Source organism: Bombyx mandarina, chromosome 15, assembly GCF_030267445.1.
Source record: "Bombyx mandarina strain Sakado chromosome 15, ASM3026744v2".
In the NCBI taxonomy this organism is placed as follows: domain Eukaryota; kingdom Metazoa; phylum Arthropoda; class Insecta; order Lepidoptera; family Bombycidae; genus Bombyx; species Bombyx mandarina.
Genome location: NC_143221.1, coordinates 2252304 through 2258374, shown reverse-complemented (window position 1 = coordinate 2258374; position 6071 = coordinate 2252304).

The window sequence follows — 6071 nt, the reverse complement described above, 5'->3', positions numbered from 1 at the left end:
TACAAGTACTCCAAGCATCTTATTCTTTAGTTGAAAACGACTTAAGAATGCATTTGCATGTCTATCCTCTGAAGCTATATACATCTAGTTATTACTTACGGCTCTGAAAATATCATCCATTTATTTCAACAGCTTATATTTCTACATCTCCATCTAGTTTCAACCGGACAGATTAATCTAGTATTATATTTTAGTTATACATAAATCCTACAGAACTTCTTATCAACAGGTGTCCACACTTAAAGCTCTCCAAAAAAAAAACCTTGGCGTTTATTTACGATACAAACACAACTGTTACATTCAACATCTGTTGCCGGTCAGATAATCTAATTTGTACAAATCGTTCGTGAGCATATAAAACTAAATTAAACCCTCATTCATGGGGTAGTTCATAGAAAAAAGGCGATTTTATAGGGGAAAAAAGAACTTACGTTTTGAAAGTATGTTATTTGGATTAAGATGATGATGTACAATATTTAGAATCGTCTTACGTATTTTGTACGCATACATATCTTCACCAGTGCATTCCAGTTTTGATGATAATTTTGAAACAGTTCCAATTGGTATTAGAATGAAACTAAGACTTTGACCTTTTTTTATTTATTGCTTAGATGGGTGCACGAGCTCACAGCCCACCTGGTGTTAAGTGGTCACTGGAGCCCTTAGACATCTACAACGTAAATGCGCCACCCACCTTGAGATATAAGTTCTAAGGTCTCAAGTATAATTACAATCCTGGAGTGGTAGTCTTCTTAATACGCTATCTTATAACTGCGGGAACCGATTCACAGAAGGCGGGTTTGAGCCAATCTGATCGTCAATATAATTTAATCGATGATCATCAATTTAATCGTTTCTTTGATGATCAAGACGTTCCTATTTGTTTTTCCTAGAACTTGGCTATAGGTCATGAGTAGAATCATCATGGTCAATGCCATGGTTTTACTGTTTCTGCGGAAAACTAACAAGACTGAAATGTTCATTGGACGTATATCGAAAATTGGTGTCAAATTTTAAATCTAGGAAAACATCATTAGCATTAATGATTTTTACTAGATTACCAATTAAGCAGAAAATCGAATCTGGTGAAATTGATTGATTTAAAATTGCAGTTACAAATCTGTTTTGATTACTAAGCCACTCCAGTGGAGTGACTCCATCAAAAATAACATTTGTTTGTAGCAAAATTCGTTAACCATTCAAAAGTAAGTGTTCTACTTTTAGTTTCAAGGATAGTTTGGTTTGACAGTGTTTTTGTTAAGTCACTGCGTTTAATGAGCATTAGAGTGTTCTTGACATGTCAGTGGTAGCACAAGTACTTTTTGCAAAGCAGTAAATTAACGTTTGAATCGAAAATACTGCACAAAAATACTACGCATTGGCTCCGGTTTGGAGTGTAGGACTGTCAGTATATATTACAACTGAGAGTTCGTTCTCGCGTCTCATGGTGGATGGAGATATTCAAGTTATGATATCCATAGACTCCGGTAGCTATTCATTGCCAGGCAGGAGGGCCTAGTCTGCACTGTTGTGCCAATTTATCTGCCAGTAGCATCGTGGAGTACTTCTGGTTTAACATCGTTACTTAAGCTAACATCTATCCTAGCTCGTACGATGCTAAATTTACGTCCGAATTGGAATCGCGACCCACTGAGAAGATCCGGCTGGATACTCAGCGGATTTGTCGACACAGCGAATGTAGTAAAAAAATTTATTAACAAAACATAATTTTTCCATTGTTTTGAAACTTCGTACGATTGCTGGAATACACAATGCTGATGGGAAACTCCCTTAAAAAAATAATTATATTAATTATTTAGCGGGAAACAAACTGTGGCCAGATTTCATCAGTATCTAATGAAAAGAGCATTTATGATTTAAAAAAAAGGTCAGTTTTAGACCTCTGACCTGCGGATTAATTAAGTTCGTTAGATTTAAAACAATGAACGGCAGGCGTCAATGGTTCCGCTAGACCGCGCCAGCGCAGGTGTCCCTAATTAAATGCTATACGTGAGAAATACACCAATTTAGTGCACTTTACTGAACACGTACTAAAACAGAATTTAATTTTAAAAATTTAATTATAGTAGTCCTGCCCCGCGATTCCGTTCGCATTTATTTTTGTAATTCAGATTGAATGAAGCATGTCAATTTTCTTCAGCATAAAGATCTACTTGTGTTATTCTCTAGTTCAGAAACCAACAAAAATTTTTATATTCATTGGAATGTTAAGACGTAAACCAGCTAATAAACTTGCATTTTTCTTCAGCAAATTAGTTGTCTCTGAGCTATGAACTCATAATGATACAAAATCTATTAATCAATGTAGATCATGCTTGCATTTATTTACGCGAAATTTCGTTTAAACATCAAACAAAAAAATATTCAAACATACGAACTTACACATTTCCGAATTTTACTTTAGATTTTGTTATAAGGGTTATCTTTAATTATATTAACGTGAGACTATCGTGGTCATTCATAAATCTAAGACCTCAGGCATGTAGAAAGAAAATGTCACGGACATTAAAAGGAATTAAAGGGAATTTGGTATGATCGTCCTCTTCGTTTTTATTTTTATGTTTCCTGTTGACGGACGTACGCTCTTACAGCCCCTCTGGTAGTAGGGGAAATTATACTCTTATAAATTAACACATAAGCTAGAAGACTATTACGAATTATTACTTCATGGCAGAAATATGCAGGACTACGGTACTTACTCGAGTTGGTTCATTAAAGCCCAACTGCTTAATAGCTTTTTTGTCACGATTTTATTAGATTGGTATATATAATCTATTTCTTACTACGACGTACGACTAGGAAGAAGATTTGTTTTCTTTTTTCAATATAAATGTTTTTTTTTTGTTTTTTTTTACATTGTTGTTTTTAACTTTTTTTAACTTCATGTTTAACTTCATTTACTCATTTCACTTTTTATTTAACTTTTTTTAACTTTTTGTTTAACTTCATTTATTTTATTTTACCTTTGAAAAAAAAGTATTCTTATATCGAAAAGGAGGATTGATCGGTCTGATTTTGATATGCACTTCACTCCGCAGGTGCCAGTGGAAGATCACCGAAGCAGTATAGATTAAGTTTTCACTGTTTTAGGTATTGCTGAGCCAGCAAACTTTTCTAAGCTTCGACAGTTTTTCTTTTATTTTTTTGTTAGTTTCAATTTTTGTAATTTATGCTTGGAAAATAAATGTGTATTGTTATAATTATTTGAATGTGTTTTTTTTTATGTTTATAAAGTACACATGTAATTGTTACTCACGACAGTAAGCGAGTGGGCTTCTGTGCAACAATCATCTATCTTATTGACATTGTCAACAGACAGGTGAAAGGCCGCAAGCTGTGACCATGCATAAACACTTTAATTTCACACCTACATAATACAATATTAAAAAATGCTGAAACCACAATATCTTTTTCAGATTACCACACTCCAACTTATTGGTGAGATTCTGGTAATTACGGGTTTTGGATACCGTGGACCTCACACATCAAAACATGAGCCTGCATTTTCAATTGTATCATAGAACAGTCTTTTTTTTAAAGTTTCAAGTATGTGTAAAATACAACAACATAAAAACAATTTTCTCGTTAATTTAGATGTTTCCTAGATTCGGCAATTACCCTTTGCACAGACGAGTTGCTGTCTACAGTAAGCTGGTGTCTACAATATGCTTTCATCTACAATAACCTGTATCTTCAAACGGGCAAAGATTTTCACAGTATATACACCAGAGAAAAATCACTCACCGTTCACGGCACAGTGTGAACACAGCTTTAATACAGATATTTAATTAGGAAATATCGATCTGTAGATAAACATCAATCATGCAGGGACTTCAAAACGTTCCATAACACAGCACAACATGCCATTCTGTAAACAGCTTAATGATGTAAAGGGAATTATATCTCTGGCTCCGTTAATTACGAGTATATCAATTACTGGGAACGCACACACATACACACACACACATGTCTCGAAGAATTAGATTAATAAACAAAAAAAATATTATATTTTGAAACATCGCAGTACCTCAATGTCATTTGTTGGTATCGGAGGCCAAGATCCAACTTGGGTCGCTGCGCTACTACAGTAGTGTTAATGTGTTATCTTCAAGCGTGTAGATGAGGAAGTCTTTTCAGCTTTGGAAATGCCCGGATGCGATTTGCGTATTAAACATTGCGTATTAGAGCCTGCAAATTTCCGTAAACTTAATCTATTGTTCGTCCTATTTTTATGTTCGTGTTAGTGAGAGATAGACTCTCCATGGACCTCTTGTGTGTCCGCGCGGGTAGATACCACCACCCTGCCTATTTCTGCCGATGAAGCAGTAATGCATTTCGGTTTGAAGGGTGGGGCAGCCGTTATAACTATATTTGAGACCTTAGAACTCGACGAGCTCACAGTCCACCTGGTGTTAAGTGGTTACTGGAGCCCATAGACATCTACAACGTAAATGCGCAACCCACCTTGAGATATCAGTTCTAAGGTCTCAAGTACAGTTACAAGTTAAATTTCTCGCCGGATCTTCTCATTGGGTCGCGATTCAAATCCGGTGGTAGACTCTGTAAAGCACTGCTCTTGCTAGGGCTAGTATTGGCAAATTCTCTCAGGCTTAGCCCCCGGGCTCACCAACCCATCCAGGCGTAGCTGAAATAGCCCCTTAGGCTAACAGCGAATGGATAGGGAAAAAAAACTTACTGCAACGGTAGCTTCTACATCTACTATCATTCATGGACGTCAGTGTCAGGGCATAGTTGACTGCTGCCTACCACCGAAGACTCTTTCAACCCTTGTTTGAAAAAGGACATCTGGATGCGTGGATAATGATCATGGTCAGGCATTCCAAATTAATCGATGCAAATTTCTGTCCCATCTTTTATTGTGGCCAGTAAAGCAACATATATACGAGTAACGTGCTTCATTCTATTTTCAAACTACATTAATTATCTATATATTAATACGTGAAGCAAAAACTTTGTATCCCTTTTTACGAAAATTGCGCGGACGGAGGAGTATGAAATTTTCCACACTTATAGAGAATATAGAGAAGAAGTGCACAATGCTAATATTTTTTTTTAAATAATGCATAGACGATACATTAAATCAATAAAGAAAACATTACACACACTACATACCATGTATTTGACGCACACACGCATCCATACTATTTATTGTCAAACTTTTGTTCTTGACGTCTGTTGTCAAATTGAGATTAAATATTGTTTGTCTTTGTTAATATTTTTTATAGTGTAATCTTGGCGAAATTTGTGATTATAGAAGTATAAAATACAATCTTAATAATGTACAAACTTACAATTCCAATTAATTATAGTCGAATTTCGACTACTGCGGGACCTCTAGTTAGTCATTAATGTCCGTAGGGACAACAGCCAGTCTTGTTGGAAATAAAGTTTTTAAATTAAATTTTACAAGTACTGTCAACTTGAGATCAAGTTGAGAACTAAGCTCAAGGTTTATAGATATACATATAATAATATGGAGTACATAATAAGAAAACTTAAAATTTCAAATTAATATTAAAAATTAAATAGTAAACAGTATTAATAAATTATACAAAATTGAATTCTCTTTTTACTCAACAGACAGACAAATTTCACTCCATGACACTGAATGATACTGAAGAAAAATCTTTTTTAAAAACTAATGAGTTTTTTTAACAATAAAGGTTTTTCTTTACATAAATATACATATTTGTAACTAAAACCAAATCAAATTATTATTTAATTTTTTTCATTAAAAATTTAAACAAACAACGCGTCCGGGCTGTTGTTAAGGTGTCAAACAAACAAATTATTTGATGTGTTCGCAACGTTTGAAGATACAACCGTGATGTTCCACCTGTCGTCTTAAGCCAGCGGTGCTCAAATTGTTCAGTCCAGTTCAAAACATGAGTACTTTTGTGTAATTCTCAAACAGTTGAAATAACAACGATTCGTCTATTTCAGTGTCGCTTTTTTATCATCGAATTTTAAATTGCAATACAGGAGCTTTCATTTCAACTTTTAAAAAATTAACGTATTTTTTTTTGTTC